Raw genomic sequence first — 22244 nt, 5'->3', positions numbered from 1 at the left:
GTGTTACGTGTATTACATGATACATGAACTATGCTGTTCCTACTATTTCTCTTTGCTATTTTGAAAGGTATGTCTGCCGTGTGTTACATGATGCATAAACTACGCTGTTCCTACTATTTCTCTTAGCTGTTATGAGAGGTATGTCTGCCTCATTGGCAACTATAAGCAAAAAATAGCTGCGTGTGTACAAGGCAAACAGCCTTGAGCTCATTACCTAGATTTCAACCAATTATGGGTACTAATGTAATAAGCTGAGAGCAGTGGGTCTCAATATGAATATAAAGAGCGCCAGTGGAAATATTCAATTATGTATCATAAGTGCAGATAAGTGCAGAGAGTTCACCTAAACGATGATTTAAATAGTGTGTAGTGTTAAAAGTACTTCATCTACAGGTGCAAGCAACAGACATTCACCCAAACTAGTTTTTAAACTATTAAACACGCAATGATTGTTCAGGTAAGCATGGATGTTAATCCAAGTGTCCAGGTCTATTGGTCTCATGCACCAATGCCTGGAATCCATGCCAGATTAACAATTAACAATTAAACACGCAATAATTGTTCAGGTAAGCATGGATGTTAATCCAAGTGTCTAGATCTATCGGTCTCATGCACCAATGCCTGGAATCCATGCCAGGTTATCCGACATCTGTGGGTATTTATGCAAAGTCAAAAATTACAAAAAACACATAAAGTTGATCTCCTCATTCATTCCTTTAGGTATCAGAGAACTCAAACGGTCAATCCAAAAAGTTTCTCGTTGATCCATAATTTTTTGGAAATGTTCATGTGGATCTCTCTTTTCCACTATCTCTAGGATAGCAAAGCGTATTTGTGCCAAGTTATGTTTCTTGTCTTGCCAGTGTCTGGCCACAGCCGAGGTTTTGTTGTTATTGCGTATACAGGATCTGTGTTCATTCCATCTTGTTTTAGCTGTTCTCACAGTTTGGCCAACGTAATGTACACCACAGGGACATTTTATAGTGTATATCAAGTTCTGAGAGTCACATGTCCCGAAACTTTTTAATTTTATAGTTTCTCCTGTGTACGGATGTTTCAAGGTATCACCTTTCATTATGTAGCCACAGTTGCTACAATTCAGGCAGGGGAAAGTGCCACATCTATTCGTAGTTTTCTTCTTCTGTACTGGTTTAGTTTTAACAAGTTTATCCTTAAGATTGTGGCTTCGTTGATATGCGAATATCGGGACCTCTTTGAATAGGTGTTCTACTCGGTGGTCACAGGTCATTGTGTTCCAGTGTTTTTTAATGATTGTCTTAATGCGGTTACTCTGTCTTGAGTATTTAGATACAAATACTAGGGGAGATTTTTCGTCCTTTTTGATTTTTATTTTCAATAGGTCTTCCCTTGTCTGTGTTGCTATGCGTTTTTCCGCTGCCGACACTTCTTCTTTCATGTAACCCCGGTCCAGGAATTTCTTACCCATTTCTTTGACCTCCTTTTCGTACTCTATTGGATCGCTCACCAATCTTTTTACACGAAGCATCTGGCTGTATGGTAAGTTTTTGATGAGGCTTGGTTGGTGAAAGCTTAGCCGTTGAAGTAAATTATTCCGGTCTGTGGATTTATGAAAAATGGTAGTCTGATATCCTGTGTTTGTTATTCTAATTTGTACATCCAAAAAATGTATACTTTCACGGGAGTATTCATATGTAAACTGTATTCTTGTGTCTCTGCTGTTTAGGTAATCAAAGAATTCAAGTAGTTCCGATTCGCTGCCTTTCCATATTCCGAATATGTCATCAATATATCTTATCCAGATCCCTAGCTGTTGCTGCCACCGTTGGTTGAGTAGAACATTTTCAGTTTCAAATTTATGCATGAATGAGTTAGCGTAAGAAGGGGCCATGGTTAGCGTCAGACGGCAGGACAACGCTGGAACTCTAGGTAAGCATCGGCGAATACTCGCCGCTCTTCACAATAGAAATAGCAATATGAGAATAGCTGTCTAATCGTCTGTCTCTCCAACAGAGGCACGATGGACATATGCGTTTCGTTACGCATCTAAACACACGCAGCTGTGAGGCCGTGGGCGTTGCAATACGAAATAGAGGAACAGAAGCCCTTGGGGCTTGTAAACACTAGAGAGAAAACACATTTAAAGCGATCAGGTAGGACTCGTTTCTGTCCTAAAAATCAATGCATATAGAGTTTATAATGCTGAAACTAAATGGCTATTTCTGGTTATTTATTTTTCATCTGGCGCAACAATTGAATATTCGTGGGACAAACCAAATGGTATGTGTGAATTCGTTAATATACTGTATTTTAACCACGATATATAATTATGATTAGCTTGATGATGCAATCAAGTGCCTATACACAGCCCTGACGAAGGTTCTAAGCGAAATGCATTGGCAGAATGTATATTGATGGCAAAATATGATCGCCCAACACAGTATATTGTGTATCAACAATTATATAAAAACGGGAATGTGAATAAACATTCCTGGCTAAAACTATACAGATACACCTGACTTTTTTGATTTAATTAGATTAATATATTGAAGAAGAAATCGAACTTTTTGGAAAATTTGCAGCCCTATAGAGGGGCCAACTGAGATGCGCCAGTTGTAATAAGGCAGAGTTGCCTTGTTTTTTTGTTTTCAGTTTATCAAGGTCCTTGTGCTATAGGACTAGGTTTGAACTGGCAGCTCCAGGTTAAAATCAATATTATCTGATACTGAATGAGAAATGTGTACATTCAATTGAAGCAAAGAAAAGAACTTGTGGTGCCCACCTCTCCGATACTCTTGGTAGAGAGGTTTAACAGAAACAGAAAGTGGGACCTTCTACTGTCATGCCTTCTCTTTGCTTATAGAAAAGTCCCTCAAGAAGAGGTTGGCTTCAGCCCTTTGAGCTCCTCTATGGTCATCCATTTAGAGGTCCATTGGCCCTAATCAACGATGGGTTGGAGAATGATCCTTCCCACAAGCCAGTTACAGTCACTGACTATGTGTTAGGTGAATGACACACATGATAACAGAGCTTTAGGTCTCCGAAGGAGAATGACACACATGATGACAGAAGCTTTAGATAACTTGAAAGCAGGTGAAGCATTGGCATGACCAGAAGGCCAACATGGTTGAGTTCTAGTTATGGTACCTACAAGGCAGAGGGCCTTACAGGACAAATGGATTGGACCCTTCAAGGTTGTGGGAAAACTTGGAGAGGTCAACTATTTGGTGGACTTCTAAGGAGGCCCCCAGGGTCTTTCACACCAACCGCCTACATGCCTATGTCTCTAGACCAGAACTGGGAGATTTGCTTCTAGCCTCTGCTCAAGAGGAGGAGGAGAGTGAACCTCTACCTGACCTCCTCAGGGGACAACCTTTAGATGGAAAGATAGGAGTCAATCTCTCTTCTGATCTGACACTGGAACAGCAGGAGGAGTGCAAAATTATGTTAAATCAGTTTGCCCCTCTGTTTTCAATATCACCAGGTCTGACCCCTTAAGGCCAGCATGAGATTCTCACTGGTGACTGTTTAACTGTTAAAAGCAGAGGTTACAGAATATCAGACCATGTAAGAACCCACATAAAGGAAGAGGTCAACAAGATGCTTGATCTCAGGGTAATAGAGCCATCTACAAGTCCATGGTCTAGTCCAGTTGTGCTAGTGCCAAAGGCAGGATCCAAGGAGTTGAGATTCTGTGTGGACTATGGAGCCTTTAATACAGTCACCACAACTGATGCCCATCCTTTACCTAGGACAGATGAGCTGGTGTACAAACTTGGTTCAGCCAAGTGCCTCAGTACATTTGCCCTAACCTCAGGCTATTGGCAAATAGCTCTGATAGACCATGCCAAGGAGAAAACTGCATTTTCAACTCTAGGAGGCCTCTAACAGTTTAAGGTTATGCCTTTTGGACTAAAGAATGCACCTGCTACACTCCAAAGGATGGTGAATCATGTTCTGAATGGGATGGAGGACTTCTGCGTGGCATAATTGGATGGCTTTATGATATGATATGATAGTTTATTTATATAGCGCCTATACACAATGTGTTTCAAAGCGCTTGACATTGCAGTGTCCAGCCCTACTTGGAAGGAACATATTAACCACTTAGGATATTTATTGCAGGCTCTTGAGTAGGCCAATCTTACCATAAAGGTAAGTAAATATCAAATTGGTCAGAGTAAAGTGGTCTACCTTGGACTTGAGGAAGGGGGAGGTAAAATCAGGCCATTGCCTAGCAAAGTGTGCGCTGTACAAGACTGGGCCGCCCCACTATTCAAACACCCCTACTATTCAAACCCAAGTGAGAGCCTTTCTAGGTCTCACAGGGTACTAGATGAACTTCATTGAGAACCATGGGACCATAGCTTCTCCCTTAAATGTGATCTCCTCACCCAAATTCCCCAAGAAGGTCAGGTGGAGTGAGGAGTGCACTAAGGCATTTGAAGGATTTAAGAAAGCCCTTTGTCAAGCACCAGTCTTAAGAGCTCCTCACTACAACCAATCCTTTATTGTACCGACAGACGCTTCCAATACAGGTATAGGTGAAGTTCTGAGTCAGCTGGATGAGAAAGGCAGGGAGTACCCAATCTGCTTCATCAGTAGGAAACTGAAGGAACCTAAGACAAGGTGGGCAACCACAGAACGTGAATGTTTTGCCATCGTGTGGTCTTTGAAGAAGTTTAGACCATACTTGTATGGATCTACTTTTGTGATTCAAACAGACCACCAACCCTTGAGATGGTTAATGCAGATGAAGGGGGAAAATCCTAAATTGTTAAAATGGTCAATCAGCCTACAGGGGCTTGATTTTACCATTGAACACAGGTCAGAGAGAAATCACCAAAATGCTGATGGTCTCTCCAGAAAGTATGATTGACTGGAGTAGGGAGATTCATCCAGGGTGGATTAAATCCACCCCTCCCTTACTATGGGGGGCGAGTGTTAGGGAGAATTCTCAGAAATGTGATAATTCCCTCTACCTTAGAGACCCCCAGCAACTTTGCTGGATTTTGAGGACTTGATTTTTTAAACTGGAGAGAGTGAGACCCTTTTTCCCACCCTCTCATGTATTTTAATGTGATTTTTGAACTCCATGTTTCTTTTGTTTATGGATCCTGACAAACTCCATAGGCATCATCTTTTACATTGGATCTCATTACGAGGTTGGATGTAGCCTTGCCGGTAAGAACGGCAAGGCTACCAACATACCGGCATGAAAGTCTGGCACCTGCGAATGGCCAATTACCGGACCTGGTAATTGCCCTTTTGCGGGTGCCGGTAGATCCCCATTCCCATTTCAGCCCCATGGGGCTCAATGGGAATGGGGATGCCTGTAGCACCGGAACCGTTCATAACGGTGCCGGTCCTACAGGCATGCTGTATTCGTGGGTGCCTTTCATTCTGCCAGGGCAGATTTGGCAGAATGAAAGGCACCCGCGGCACAACTCGGAGTTTGCCAGTCCGGTATCAGCGGTATCGGCAAGCATACCGGTACCGTTGATACCGGACCAGCAACCTCATAATGAGGCCCATTGTGTCACACAGCACCTTCAGTGCAGTGGCACAGGGAAGTCTTCCAGATTTCCCCAAGGTTTAAATATCTTCTCTGGGATAAACTACTGTTTCCCAGAGCAGTAAAGTGAAATTGACTTTACTTACATTTGTAACTTTCTAGACCCAGCCCACACTATCCAACAATAGCGTACTGGAGGGGTTACTTAGTATCTCCTTTGTCTAGCTTCTCGTATAACATTTTTGATGTTACCTGTTCCTCACTGAATGGCTGGTGGCAGTGGTTTACTTTGAACTACCATGGTGTGCATTTACCGCGGGATGCATTCGCAGCTGCAATAAAGCACCCAAGGGTGCCATTTTTGTCAAAATGGCCCTGGTCTTCTTTTTCTGCCATTTCTTTGTGGAAGGGTCCTTCTTGAGATTTATTCTGCGCGCCAAACCAGCTTTGGTCCTCTGTCCACCTTGCCTTTGGCAGAATTCATGAGTGAAGCCTGCCTCTGGCTACAGGGTGTCCATAGGGGGCAGGAAGTGAGGGAGGTGCCCGAAACTCCCTGTGCTTAGTCTGCTAGGAGACTCAAATGCACTCTGTAGTGATTGGCCGGCTAACTGTCCGGCAAGGACAGCCACCCTGCTGGTTGACTGACAGCTCGGCTGGAATGAATGGGAGAGAACTGAATAAAAGGTGAGGCTCCGACTTGGAAGGCAGAGTCAACCACTGGATGAAGGAACCAAAGAAGAACTTGAAGAGGACGCCTGCTGCAACTCCTGGGCCATTGGTTTGCCCTGTGAAGCCTTGCTGCTGTGCTGAAACTCCAAATTTGTATCGACAGAGAAGCCCCTGCAAGGACGACTTCTCACCTCGAGTTGGTGGGACCAATCAACTCCAAAGTAAGCCAACTGGACATCTTCTGGGAGCTGGTTGAATTTCCACCAAGTTACTGCTGGAAACCGAATAGCTAGGGGGAGGAACACCAGATTGTGTGCATTGCTTTTAAGTTGGCCAAGAGCTCCAGGAAGATCCTCCGGACTCCCAGGAAGCAGGACTGATGGAGCCTGAGCCCCCTCAACAGAGTGCGGGACCCCAGAAGCAAGGAAAGTCCATCTTGACAGCTATTCGCGGTAATCGCGAGGAGCTGAAACTCCGAAGTGACACTTGTTTGAAGATTGGCGCTTGCGAGCGGTGACCGTCCCATTATTGTGCAGGGGTCCCCAGAAGTCCTCCCTCTTGTCCCCACGACTGAGGCCCAGGAACAGTGAGATCTGCAGAGCTGCAGAGGAACAGGAGTATTCTGCTGCACTTTTTCTTCAATCCAAAAGGTACTGTAAAGTCTGAGAGAACGTACCTCTTATTGTAGAGTTGCTTGCATCTTCTACTACTCACAAGCATAAACAGCTTGTGGCCCTTCATTGATTCTTCTTTTCTTCAGAGACTTCTAAAACATTGTGCAAAGACTTTTCTACTTACCTACCAGAAGTGCTTCAGCCCATATAGACATTTGCCCATTGACCTTGGCTTAACCTGTTATACTGAATGACTCTGCTTAGGGGATCCAAAAGTATTTGTCTGCTTAAGAATATTTGTGATTTCTTACTTGTTCTAATATCCTTTTCCTTTGACCAATTCCTAAGAATGTTCTAAATGCAACAGTAAGATATTAATGTCCCCAACACCCTAGCTATTGAAGTGACCTGAGGGTGTAGGTTGTGACTGTGGGCCATCCCAAAAGGGTCTTTACTGAGTTTAGAATATTAAGAGTGAGTATTTGGAAGTGTATTTGAGTGTTACTGTTATATTTCTCTCTTCTGAAGAAGGCTTATTCTAACTGACTGATGAATACATTAATAATTGTTTATTCAAGAAACCTTGTGTGTAAGTGTTGTCACAGTGAATCTCTGTGTAACTCCCCTACTGTTCACATTGACCCCTCTTGAGATAAGCCTGGCTGCTCAACACGCTACCAACCTGTGCTGTACAGACTTATACCAAAGGTTAGGTTCCTATTGTCAGGAGGTCAGGGTTGTTTTAGTGTATCTAATGGGTGCTGCATACAATCATGCCTAACACCCAGTTCCCGCTGGGATTATCTGGGGTGTTGCCCACATGCGTGTAATATATCTGATGGGCTGACACAGAAGCAAATAGGTAGTCTTTGCTGCTTCTGCCAACGAGGAGGGATGAATCAGTGAGGGCCATGCCTATTAGTAAATGAAAAGTCAAGAGACTTTGCTTCCATACACGTGCAATATTTGTCCATTTTATTTTTGCACACCCTTCCATGCTAGCATACCCAAATACTTTGCTAACAGAATGGCCATTATTATACGGGCAGTGTACAGTGTGACTGGAATAAAGACATTTGGGAGCATGCGAGTGCTCTTGATCTGTGTTGAAACGCATTAGCAGCCTGTGGAATTGTCGTTAGTGCTGACGGTTTCATATGGGGAGTACAACAACACTTTCCTTTCCATACCCTCAAAAACAAACTACAGCCAAGATGAACCCCTTTTCTAATTTCATAATGGCCAGCTATGGCGCAGATGTGATTGAACAACAGAGGAGATGGCAGATAATAGCAATGTTTTATTTTTTTATATTTAGGTAGTAGATGGGCAGCAGTGGGTGAGAAGTAGCAGTAGAAGAGGTGTAATGTGTGGAGGGTGTCCAGATTTTTTTAAAAAACTGGACAGGTCATAGACATAGAAGTAGGACTACAGTAAACACACATAGGACTTTGATAAAACGGTAGTCCTACTTCTATGTCGCTGGTATGTGTTAGGGGTGTGAGTGCTCACAGGCACACTCCTCTCATTGTAGGAGAGCGGCCAGGGAGGGGAAGGGGGAGGAAATGGTGGTGTGAAAAGCATTCCCGCCCCCATTCACGCACACAAAGAGTTGCTCCGGGACCGATTTCCTGATTTTGACATCGGTTCCCAGCAAAAACCGAGACCGTATCAACCCACCCATCCAAGCCCGAGACGGCGTTTATACATTTTAAAAACTCTCGGGAACCCCGGGACGGAAAGCGCTTTCCTGGGACTGTCCCGGGAAAACCCGGGACGTCTGGTCACACTAAATGTGTGGCAAAAACAGACATATTGCTCTTAACCGGGCCATGGCGATATGGCTCTCATCCCCGGTGCTCCCTCGGATCACGAGAGTGCCGAATTGAGAGCCATGGCTACTCACAGTGCTGCGTTCCGTGATAAGAGGGAGCCTCCGCTGACAGCCATGTGGCGGAGCCTGCGCTGGAAGCCATGAGGAGCTAGCAGCATGGCAGTCAAAGTGTTGCTCACGTGATGAGAGGGGGCGCTACACTGAAAGCTGTGTCGCGAGCGAGCCCGGGGAATGGGGAGGCCTTCCCGACTTGGCTAATTTGCGGGCTGTATGGATTTCAGAGCCATACCGGTTCGTATAGGCCAGAAATTCGCCAATGCCGGAGTGCCATGTCACGGCCCCAGGACATGAAAGATATTATCATAGCAAAGGTTTTCACTAGCTTACTGCTTCGCCACAGTGCTTGAAATGGTGCTTGTGGCACTGCCCGATTACGGGGCGCGCACGCGGTGGCGTGACGTTGCACGCCGCCGCGTACAGCATAAATAAACGGGGCGTTCCCGGCCGCGACAGTGCGACCGGGAAGCCCGAGCCAGAAGGGCGTGTGTCGAGTGAGTCCTTGTGTGCTGGGGGGCTTACAGGGATCGCGGGGGGGTCAGGACACACCCCCATTCACCCACACGGCTGGTGGCCATTTTGAATAATCAGGCCATGGACTTCACAGAGCTCTGGTTTGGGCGGTGAGTTGCATCCAGGCCTAATTTTTGGACACACTGCTAGCAGACACCCCCAACAGTGCTGGTACTCTCCCATTAAAAGTATTGGATTCTTGATGCAAAGTGCTGGTACAATTTATTTCAAATAAAATAAGTGTAGGTACTCAGGGCTGACAAGTACCTGCTCCATTTAAAGCACTGCCTCGTTACCGTACCCATCAGCACCCCACTAACAACAAGACAGGAGTAGCTTAGACGTCACAAGAGAGTCGCTGGTCCACATTAAGGCCCTAGAGGCGAGTTGAACAAAGGAGCACCTCCATCTATGAAGTCTGGGGGTAACATATAGAAACAGACTGCAGTGGATGGAAAGAGCACGGAAGAAACCCAGAACATTGCCTGGTAAACACAGGAACAGAAAGGGAGAGACAGCCCCAGCTCACCCTGCATTATCTGAATAAACCTTCCTCCTAAGGAGAAATGGAGCTCCCGGCCATTGCACAAGACATACGACAAACCATAATGCTTTTTTTTGTAGCTTTTGATAAATTCTGATAGTAGGGAGGTTGTGGGATATTAAAGTAACTGCACGCTGGAAGACATGTCACCTTCAAACCTCCGTGGCTTATGTCAGGGGACGTTTCCCTGCATCATAAAGATTTACGAGGCTGCAGCAAATTTGGACTCCACCCCAGGCTTCATTTCTTGGGCCTTGTTTTCATTATCGTATCCATCTTCTGTCTACGGTTTTCCTTTAACCTTTTGATCATCCATGGCATAAAATAGCTCTCTGTGATATATGATCCCTGGGAAGAATCCATACCGCACATCTCGGCTGAACAACCGCGCACAGCAACACTGTCAGAGAACGCGCTTTGAATTGAAGACAGTGGAAAAAGAGCACACACGTGACACACTAGCAAGTGCTTTACAGTGATTCTTTCCGCAATTTACAAAGAGATGTTGCCTGGAAAAACATGCCTAATAGGAGGACAATGGGGTCCGCGTATTGTCCACAGCTAAGTAGAATACTGTTTATACATTATTTTTTAATAATAATACCATTATTATTACAATTATTTGTATTATCTGTTGTTTATATAGCTTCCTTGCCGGAATCCTGTGTGGTATTTTTACCCAACCTTTTGGTGCTCAGTTTATCAACCTCAGAATGATGGCGGGCTGAGTTCTTACATTCATCCGTGTTGGGTGGAATGGCTCATTCAGCCCTGGTCTTTGCTTTGCATTCTGGGACTTGTGGTGCTTCTAATTGTCCCTGGATGCAAATAGAAAAGCAGGAACGGATGGGCTACCAGCACCTGATGTGGGTCACATTGAAAGTTCTGTACTGCATGTCAATCCTTTTTTATTTCAACATACATAAAATGGAGCTACATGTTTTTATAAAATAAATATGATACATGTTCACTTTGAATCCAGATTACCTATATTAAAGGTTATGTTTAAATGTGTGAGTTTTCATCTCTGCCCTATTCATCAACATTGATGCTGATATATGGGCATGCTGTCGGGCTTGCCTCAGGTGGTCTTGGCTTGGAGTTGGGCTCCTTTTCTGGCAACTCTGGCTCTAGCCTTTAGAGATGCTGTTTATCATGTCACCACAAGGTGGCTCCATGCCATTCAACAGGCGTGGAGTCACCCGCGCATTTATGTGCTGGCCCTGCCCACAGATGGGATGTGAGTGGGAGGAAAGTGGGAAGTAGGCATACTTTCAAGCACCCGCAGATTCAGATACCCATCGCTCTCTCTGCGGCAGTGGTGGGTGTGTGGCTGAAAGCCTAGATGGTGCATGCATGGGAATGTGAGCTTGAACCTGGTGTAAGCTTTATAAATTGGGCAAATGCCTCATCATCAAAGTGCTCACAATCAACTGTGGCCCAGGATCCCACCTGCACCACGTAGTTCCTTTTAATGCTTTCAGTAAGTCGTAGATTTTACCCCTGTAGAATTTATCTAGTATTTGTTTATTATTTCGGTTCCTTTGTATCCCCTGCTTATTTTCATATTTTTTAATAGATGCTAATTTTTTGGGCAGGGGAAATAAGCCCCAGAAATAAGCACGATGAATGTGTTTTTTATTTGTAACTTGTTTAATATTTATTATACATTCTTTTTTCCCCATTCTGTTTTTACAGTACATATTGAATGCTTTATACATATTTCTTTTGTTGGGAGTTGTAGACCAAGTACCATTCCACTGGAATAAAAAGAGAACAGAAACTGTTTCTATAGAAGGAGGGAGGCATTGTTCAAAAGAGTTTGTTCTGTGTTGGATTTCTGCCTCGCTGCCTTCAGGAAAAGGGTGCCTCCTGCCAAAGGCAAATAGTTACTTTTTCCACAAAGTAAAAGAGAATTCACAAACTGTTACCAATTGTAGAGCCTTTAAGTATAATTCCAGATACTGGGTGTATTCGAAGAAAACACAGCTATGCACGTGGAAGTTTGAGCTTTAGCACATCCTAAATAAATCTGCAGGCCCCAGAACACGTTTTGGAGTTTTGGAACAGTAATGAACAATTCCAGGATCTCCGTCACCATGACAAGCTCCAAATATTGTTAGCAGAAGGTGCACTTGTGAATGCGACCCCTGCAACTCAGCCAGAACAGAACCATGAGACTTATCCTTGGCATCAAGGCCAGGGACGGCATCTCTCTGGCGCTGAAATCTCTTCACTGGCTCCTTGTGGCTGCAAGGATCAAGTTCAAGACCCCTTGCATTGTCCACAAGGCTTTCTGGGGCCTGGGACCTACCTACCTGCAACGCTGCCTACCAAAATACTGTCCCTCACAAACCCTCCACTCATCTACCTCCAACCTTCTGTGAGTGAGCCGGTTCTCCAAGCAGAGATTTGGAGGGAGATCCTTCTCCTCAGCAGGTTCCTCCCTCTGGAATAGTCTCTCTGCCGCCCTCCGTCTTGAACCTGACATTAAGTTCTGGAAACTCCTCACGACCTTCCTCTTCTCCTCTTCCTTCACTCTCCCTCTACCCTGCTAACCTAGCCCTCTTCTCTCTCCATCTCTCCCTCCACTTCCCTACTGCTCGCTGACTGGCTGCCTGGTGTACCTCACAGTCTCACCGGTCCTGGGCACCCCGCCTGTCCTCTCTCACACTTGCCTCAGGGCCCTAGTCCCACCCACCTTCACTGCACTTAGAATAGCCCAAGAGAGTGTCTCTCTCTGCACTTACCCCAGTCTCCGCCGACTGGGTGCACTTGGACGTCCGCTTCCCTGTGACCGTCTATGCACTTGTAGGACCCAAATGCAATGTGCGCGATGGTCGTCTTTCTGTTCTCCCTTGTCTTCTCCCCTTAATTTCACTGTTAAAACTGCAGAATCGCTGTTGGGCCTATTTGCTGAGTCTCAACTGTTAAATGTATTTTACACACTTACTCTGTCTGTGCAGACTATCATTGTCTCCGAATTTCAAGGGATCTGTGCGACTGTTGTTTTCACCCTTGTTCCCACCCTCCTTGAGCGCTTTGAAACCCTTTCATGTGTATAGGTGCTATATAAATAAACAATACAATACAATACAATGAAATAAAATGGGAAAGGCTGTTACCTGCTCTTACAAAGGAACAAAGAGGCAATCCCGAAGGCTGAAGTCCTGGCAGTGGGCAGGAGGTGCCTTGTCTGGAACAAATAAACACAACCTTTCCACAGCTTCCCACAGTTCCGAGAGGGCCCATTTTAGCTCTGGACGGCACATGTGTGAATCTAATTTAATGTGGATGGTGATAACTATGAGTGATGCTGCCACCATATGCTAACTCAGGTCTGGCTTATTTGTACAGTTTAAGACACCACCAGGACATCATCCTCAGAGGTATGCAGTTTTTGGAACAGGGTACATACCTTATATGTACCCTGGGTACATACCTTGTGCTGAAAATAAATGCTTCACTGTTACTGCAGCTGTCAAGAGGGCACCTGTCTCCTAAACCTGCTCTGTGCCACTGTAGGGCAGGTGCTGCAATCATGTTACTGTTTCAGCAGTGCACCGTTGTACACTGTTTTTGGCATGGAGTTTTATGAAAGGGAAATCTAATCAGGAATTACCTGCATCATTTTATTGTTCATAGAAATAAAAAAATCCAGGGATTTCACACCCTTCTCAGATGGAAATGCATCACATCCCCCAGCCAAACAGGTTGAGAACCCCCCTTCTAAGGGTCAGGGTCCTCCTCAAGACAAGAAAATAACTGGAGGCCATCTGCACTAGCATGTTCAGGTCTAGGTTTAGGCAGCATCTCAATTGTAACTCTCTGTAGAAAGATGTCCCAATGCCCAAGCTCTGCACTCTTCACAACCATGGTCCAGTCTTTCTCTAACCATATTAGCCACCTGTGAAGGTTGGCAATGGGCTGATGAGCAGCTTCTAGGCTCAGCGTCACTGGGTGTACTCCAAATCTAGGTGTACAGGTACCTGTCAGGCTTTTATTTCCCTGCCCATAGTCTGGCAGTCTGGCAGTTCTAAAACGGGTGTCCTGCTTGAACCAGCTTTCCAGCATTGGAAAGTGGTTTGGCAGGCAGAGGCTTGCTGAGGTTTCTTGAGTAGCTATAGAGCCACAGAGGATGTTGTGGTGTCCCCTGTTATTTATGACACCTTGGGGGGTTCCCACCTGAGAGAAGTTACTTTTCCTCTCACAAGACCACCCAACAACAGGTAGTGGATTTAAAGGGGTATGGGGTTCCTCTCCTGTCAGTGCGTAGGCAGGACTGGACTGAGTGCATCGTTTCCATCTCTGAATCCACACAGGGATTACAGAAATGATCTGACAAGCTGTCAGATGTACCAGACACATCTAAGCGGCCAGCCACATTTGTCAAGAACCAGGTCCAGTAGGAAACTGCCTGGCTAAGCCCTGTTACAGAATTCTTAGGCTCCTTTTCTTTGAACTGGCCAGGGCTTTTGCCTTGCAACAGTTTCCCTTTTAGGAGTGGTCCAGGAACTCAACCCTGGACCTGCTCCTCTGTCTGCCTCAACAGACCCGCCAGAGTGGCACAGTACCTCTGTTCCTGGCAAAAGTCAACCTGACCCGGGCCTCCAGCTGAAAACAACTCCTCCAGCTCGGCCAGGACCTTCAGGTCTGAAGCTTTCCTGTCCGCCACATCAGGTATCTCCTCTATGCCCGTAGGCATCTATGAGATCACTGAATCATGTGCTAACATCACAATCACCTCAGTGGCTTCTCAGTCCTCTCTGCCAAGAGTTGGAGCCTCAAGGGATTTCAGGCCAGGACTGGGAGCTACCGGTGAGACCGGTCTCTTGCACACTCTATCTGAGGAAGCCTCAGGGCCTCCGCCCTCAAGCAGTTCCTCCTGTTCTGCTCTCTGAGCTTGCGCTCTAAGTACTGCCTCAACTATTTCTGTGTCAGGGGGGTCATTTCCTAGCAAACACCCTCCTGGAATGTTGGGCAGTGGGTGGGATTCGGAACGGACTGTGCCTACAGCCTAATCACCCAAAATAAGAGCGTACATTTAAAGTTAGTTTCACTGCCAAGGCATGTTATTAAGTGCACAATGGAATTTGATATAAGCTCCGTAGTCACCTTGTCATTAGGTGAATTACGAGCACTCAACCCAAGGGTCGCTCCTGTGTCAGAAAGGTAAAGAAGATTGAACTGCTGAAGAGTCTTCTCCAAGCTTTTGAGGAATCTAGGGGGCTGGAATTTTCACCAGAGGCCAGCAGAAGTACAGAGCTCCCCTCTGGCACCAAGACATATCATACCAGTGAAACGTTAGGCCTTTTAAAATCAGGTAGCGTATCATTAGATGGATGGGGATGCAGAATAACTCTTACACCAATAATAAGACAGACTCAGGAAGTTGGCCAAAGAAAACAGTTCTATTCTCAATTGACTAAAACAGGGAGCACAACGGATATCAATGGACGTCGCACAGCATAATCTCAACGTATCACATAAAGAATAACACTTTTATAGTAAAAGCTTGTCATACGTGACGTCATACTATGGCAAACTAAGAAAACCTATTTAGGATTGTGGTTGGTCTACGGGGAACATCTAAGTATACTTTCTGAAGGGGATTGGATTGTGATTGAGTCAGGTGGACAACTTATGCCCACCCCTTGTGCAAGTAATCCTCAATATTTGTTAGATACACGGCACACCATTGGCTCTCAAACCATAGGGTTCCTCAATACATGGCCCTCTATAATTGGTTGGCATGACTGTACCCTCCTGGAATATGCGACTCGCTAGCAGAACACAAGCTAGTACCCCAGGTGCTGGTGGACGGACTTGATCATGCCTTCCCACCCAATTAGCCCATCATCCATCATCACTCACACATTCTGTCATTTGAATTGTCTTTGAACTTGGCCTTGCAAAGTATCACTGCTCCGGAGAATAGAAGGGAGTGTGAGCACGTTCTTACTTTTAAGTCTCGGTGCTGCTTGCCCATGTTCTATTTTCATCTACCCCATGTGACAGCAGACCGTGTTTTAGCTCAGCTCATTCTTCGCATTTAATGATATTAAATGAATACAACTTGTCACTCATGGTGTCTTTCCGTTGCACCTTAACAAGAGCGTGCCTCACTTCTTACATTCTTTGTATCTCCTTGAATAGATAACCAGTTCTTGGCTGCCTCAACCCTTGACACTGGGCCAGACAGCCTTCTCGATCCTTGTTTTTCAGCTGTTTTCTCTGTTGCGCCGCATTTTCAGCCCTTCTATTTCACGGGTCCTGGCTTACCAAAGTTGCGAAATCGAATATCCAGATTCTATACATGTATATGTATATATATATGTATATTGGCGGCACCGCCTGCAGTCTAGTTATCACGTATAGCCAGCCTTCATGATTACTCTGTCTACTTGCATTGCAGCATCTGTACAGCTATAAAACGACTTCTATTTTCTTCAGTGCTCTTCGCACGTTCAATCTTCAATCTGCACATGAAAGGTTACTCCATTCTTCATTTCGTCATCAGATTCCATACATTCTCTTCTTTGACCATTCTTCTTAGTGCACCACTCGCATCTCTTGTGACGCCACCAGCCACTCTTGTTCACATCTTCACACTTCTTCGGGGCTCTCTCTCAAGAGACCGTCATCTCTTTGGGGATACATCCTGTAAGGCTTTCTCAATGGAAACCTTATCTCAAAGGCTTTCGCAGTATGGGTACTATTACTGGCATTGCGCATGTCGCAATTTCCGGCATCCAACATATAGGCAGAATAGGGGCGCGACTTCTGATAGAGGCATTTAGCCCCTCCTCTACACCAGCTCTTTCACTTAGGTGTCCCACTTTGTCATATGAAAGTGATCATTACTGTCATTATAGACATCAAGAGTAATGGGAATTTGATCACTGCTCCCATCCAGCATTGTGGTTACTGATAGAGTTTGGGCTGGGGTTGGCCAGTGCATTGCCATGTGCATACAATACAACAGTAAAAGTGTATCAATTATAAACCATATCATTTTCCTGAGCAGACATTTTCTATGTAGTGTACGAGCAGTGCCACATTAAAAGTTGATTATTATAGCAAGATATCCTCTGGTGCAGAGAAGCATACCATAAGCATACTCTAGCAATAGGGGGGGGGGCTTCCATGCCACTAATCAACATCAGGGATCTGCAACCACTGGCTCTCAGGATGTTATGGACAATGGCTCTGATCAGCCCTAGCCAGCATGGTGACTGGTGAGGAAACTTGGCAGTTGTAGTTCTATTTTCTGACCATGCAGATACCAATCTTCTGCAAAACTGATGCCTTGCCACTGAATCTCCACTTCGATCACCCAGAGTTTGGAAGGCTGCTGCCTCCCCTAGTCACAAATGGGCCCAGTTTAAGGTTATGCCCAGTTTAAGGTCAAACCATCCATCAAACCTGCGAAGGTGGCATGTAAGAGCATTGTGCTCAGGGTTGAACTGCATAAGTGATGTACTATTCAGATGGCAAACCCTCTCCCTTTCTTCTTTAACTTACTGCAATGTGTACTGCATACATGCAACATTCATAATGGTATTTGCCTGTATGCTACTGGGATTCAAACTGCAATCTCTCTCTTTCACACAGAGTGTTCCAGCGACATTGCGCTTACCGGGCAGAGAGATGTGGAACAGTTCCTCAGTCCACCAAGTGAACTGACAGGCCTTCAGGGCCATCACATGAACTTGCACTTACACTACATTGTGTTTACATGGGATAGAGCTGTGGAATGGCTCCCTAGTCAAACAAGCAGACTGACAGGCCGGCAAAGCCCTCATTCGAACTGGAACATAACCGCCAGGAACCTGGTGCATCTGCATATGAGAAAGGGGTGGGGCTTAGACCGTCTTTTGTTTCCTCTCTTCTTTGTACCACCCCCCAAGTAGTCAGAGTACAAAACGATTGGCCTGGGGAACGATTTGGGAGGGTCGACCAAGGAAAATAAAGAGGGCAGTATAAAAGAAGTGCTGGGAGATAGGACATTTGGATTGTTCAGGTGAGGCCAGAGGAGGCAGAGGTGGACCAAGAGACCAGAAGGAGGAAGTATGGTGCAGATGAGCACAGAGGAGTGCACCACAGGGGAGGAGGTGTGCAAGGTGGGATATTATTTTATGGGAGGAATTGGTACTGGAAGTGAATGTGCCTATGCATGAGTGGAGTGGTAGGAGAGAGTAGGGAATGAATGAGAAGGTGAGGGGGGAAGTGAAAGGAGAGTGAATGTGAGAGAAGGATGGGTGGAGAGTAGTAGCGTAGAGAAAGGTGAGCGGTAGGAGAGAGTAGGGAATGAATGAAAAGGTGAGTGGGGAAGTGAAAGGAGAGTGCATGTGAGAGAAGGATGGGTGGAGAGTAGAAGCGTACAGAAAGGTGAGTGGTGGTGAGGTGTGGTGCAGGGAGAGTAGTGCCGTGGAGAGGGGGGGACTTACAGTGATCAGAGGGGAGAGTAGTGATATGGAGAGGGTAGTAGTAGTGCTGCGGAGATGGGAGACTAGTGATAGCATTAGAGTAGTGTGATAAGTAGGATTGGAGGGAAGAGGGAAGTAGCAAGGAGAGAGGAGTAGGTGGGAGGACCTTTGGATGGATAGCATAGAGATCAGAGGGGAGAGAGAGAAGGTAGATGGAGTAGGAGGAGGAAGAGTAGAAGGAGAAAAGGGCAAGTGATAGAGGGATTCAGGGAAAGGAATTTCAGGGTGTGGAAGGAATAACAAGGGTGGAAACCCAGGTGTCTGAAAGACGCAGCTCATTCCTGTGGGGAAACCATTGGCTAGGCCCCTCTAGATTGTTCGATGAGGAGGTTTAGATAGACTAGGCATTTAGCCTTTAGGCCATCAGCCAGCTATTTCTTCAGAATGTAGTGGTTACTGATCTCTACTACCAGCCTGGGGTCCAGGGTGGCCTGGTTAGGGTGGGATCGCCCCTTCCTATGTTCGAGAGAGCAGGAGGGCCGCTAGGACCATTGCTACGTCAAAAATAAAAACCTTTGGACTGTCCTTGGAGTGCATTATTGTGAATATGAAACAGTGACGTATTGTGAGAGAGGTGCTTTAGCGAAATGAGTACTGAACATGTACATTTGGTTCTCTCCAGGCTCTGTGAATTATGAAGATAGCCACATGCAATCTACCAGGTACAGAACGGAACCCATACCGTTTTAGAGACAAGAGCAAGATAAGAGGCCGAGTACCTGAAAAGTGCAGATTTTTATATTGTCTACCTGGGTCACCTTATGCGAGATCATGTTTTTTTCCGGAAGAATGTTTTTTTCACTCTGTGCAATCCATTGTGTAAAGTTATAACACTTTGAGGTCATAATGGCAAGCATGTTTTTTGTACGGGTTTGTGATTTTGTTTCTAAATTCTTTGTATTATTGTGTTATACTGTTTTGTTGTAGCACTATTCTATACGTTAGGTATGTGTGGTTTATTATTTTCTACATTTCTAATTAGGTGTATTTATAAAATAAAAAGACATTTGTGCGTTTGTACGTATTGGTCACCTGGGGAATCGTGCATTGTTATGCACTGTACTATGAGAGGTTGCTAATAATATACAAAGTATGTGGATTAAGCCTTGTAATGATTTCTTCTATATAAAATCATTGTTGAAGTGATAACTGTGTGTTATGCTGCACACCGCTGACAATGTCAATTGCACGCGTTCTCTCTCTTTCTCTCTCCCTCTCTCTGTGCAATGCAGTCTGTCAACCCCGCCTCCATTTCGTCTGTACATTTCTGCAATGGAGTGATGACCTGGAATATTACCATATTATTAGATATGTTTGACTTGATAGAACCTACCGGGCCACCCGCCTTCATAAGCAGGACATCGTCAGCACCATTCATTTAGAGCCATTTCACATGGCATATTCTGCATTCGCTATGTTAGGCTATGCTACATGGATGCATGCAATGATTTACGCCATGCATCTTTCTCTCAGTACAGTGCATTCGTTCTTATCGCTCTCTCTTTTTCTCGGTCTCTTTCTCCTGTAACAGAATAATAACATCGCATTTATATAGCGCTACGAACCCTCAGGTATCTGTGTGTGGTGCTCATTTATCGACCTCGGAAGGATGAAAGGCTGAGTTTGGCCTTGCCGGGATTCGAACCTGCGTTAGCAGGCTCTGCACGGATGTCAAAGCGAGCGCTCTACCCACTGTGCCACTTGACCAGCTAGACCAATATGTAGATTCTGCAGATGGGATGTTAGATTACGTGAGGTGACTGGGGTCATATCGCACATCTGTCTCTCCTTATCTCGTGCCTCTCTTTCTAGCTCTCTCTCACTGTCCTGCCATGTCGTGACACGCTAAAATATGACATCATTACAGTATCATGTTTCTCCCTCCCGCTCTGTGGCATCGCACAGGACACTGTCTGGAGAATACTGAGGAACAACTGTACAATCTTATGTTCAGGACTTTAACAGCCGAGTTAATGGTCTGAACAAAAAGAACAGACACGAAATGTTTGATACTGTTTAAAAAAAAAATAAGTGATTGGACATGCAATGTTTGAAACTGTCCATTAATACTTTAAATCCTCCAGAGTAAGCTGTATCAAGGCAGTGAAATGTGTTGACGTTTTAAAATCTTAAGAATATGGTCAAAATAAGTGTTTATCCAAGTAATGCATATGTTTCTTTGTCCAGATTAATACAAAATATGATGGCACAAAAGCACTGAATTGATTTATATTGGAACGTTCACTGGGGGGCAAAGGCTGGTTGCGGAGCTAAGGCAAAAGGCAGCACTAGACAGTGCTTGCTTTTCCTGCTTTTGCAATAGTGCCGCAGGGCAACAGTGTCAGTAGAAACAGAAAACGAAGGAGACATGTGCGGAGGAATAATGATCCACGTTTACTGCAGCACGGCTCAATGGGCGTGTATAGCTCAGTGCACTGTGACGAACGGGGACGGGTCAGAACTCCCATGCACGTATCCTAGCCTCGCCATCATGGATCTGGTTGTGAAGAAAGCATTGACCTCCGCTGGCAAGAAGCCGGAGGAGCGGGGTTTGATTCTCACCCCTGCCAGTGCCTTTTGGAATTAGCTTTTATTAAACGTGTATTTTGCTGCTTTTGATTTGACAGATCCGAGCAATTAAATAATGATTACATTACAATACAGAAAACAACAAAAAGCACAGTTGAATCTGCAGCACTATATCATTGCTTCTGCGCGCTCCGGGAAGCATATACCATGGCTGCTTGGTGGGATGAAGGGTTGGTTTATAGTTCATGCTCCATAGATGTGTATCTACCTGTGTGACACACCTTTTCCTGTAAGATGCCCTCCACATTCCCCAGCGCTCTCTGCACATCTGTAACGTGCACTCCTTTCCATTGCCTATCTGACAAGTTGCAGGGCACTACTGGGACACGGGCATAGATGGGGCTGTTGGGGAGAGCTGATGGGTAGCTGCCCTTGACAGACCACCAGGGGGGACTGAGGCAAGGCTGCATGCGACTGCAGCAGGCAGATGGGGGCAGGCACAGGCGGCACCCCTGGTGAGTGCGCGGGAGGAATTAGAAAGGTGAAACCTCTCACAGGGCGGCAAGCATACACCTTAACTTACTCCTACATGACCGGTACCACATCACCTGAACTCCTTTCACCCCCAAACAAGATTGACTTCATTGGAATCATCATACAAGCGATCATACATCTGACATACAACACCACCATTGGACTAATTGAATATAAATCACGCCTCTGAATTCTGGGCAGTAGATAAGGAGGCCATGCCCACCTACAGAGAATTATTGAGAAAGAAGAAAGACAGGGGTCCAGTTATAAACAGTCCGGGACCCTGCTGCGTGGCCAGCACCTTAAGAAGGGCTTGGACATGTATTGTTAGTTTTGGCTCAAATGCAGACTCTTTTATTTCTTTTTCTCTCGGCACTCTCACTCAGATTTGCTTTCCACTCTCCCTCTATCTCTTCTGTGAACTCTTACCCCCTATGTTCTATCCCCCATATTTTCTCTTCTGCTCTCCTCCTTCCCTCCTCCTACTTCTCCTCCTACTCTCCTCCTTCCCCATGTGATCTCTTTCCCGTCATCCTGTGCTTGCTTGGTTTATGTTCTCATTCTAGTACTCACTCATCTTCAAACCGATTCACTCATCCATGCATCCTTACACTTACACATGTACCCATCCTCACATTCTCAGTCATCCGCCTATCCTCACATGCATTTATCAAACGATATGATTATTCAGTAATCCATTCACCCCTTTCACTCATGTGCATTTATCTTTCCATACAGCCTCACACTGTCACTTGCAATTAAACTCCAGAACCATCCCCTTTCCAATTCATCTATCTTCATAACCATTTGTAGTCACTCAAATCACATGGCTTGGTGCTCTAAAATGTTTATAGGGGTTATTCGGCGCCGTAGGAACACATGTCAACATAATATAACATTTACAAATGTTCACTCGAATTCATTCAGCCACCCCTTCTGCACCCTTTCATCACTCTGTCGGTTTACC

The sequence above is a fragment of the Ambystoma mexicanum genome, chromosome 5q (genome assembly GCF_040938575.1).
Source record: "Ambystoma mexicanum isolate Mex_15411 chromosome 5q, UKY_AmexF1_1, whole genome shotgun sequence".
Classification (NCBI taxonomy): domain Eukaryota; kingdom Metazoa; phylum Chordata; class Amphibia; order Caudata; family Ambystomatidae; genus Ambystoma; species Ambystoma mexicanum.
Note: the sequence above shows the minus strand (reverse complement) of the source record.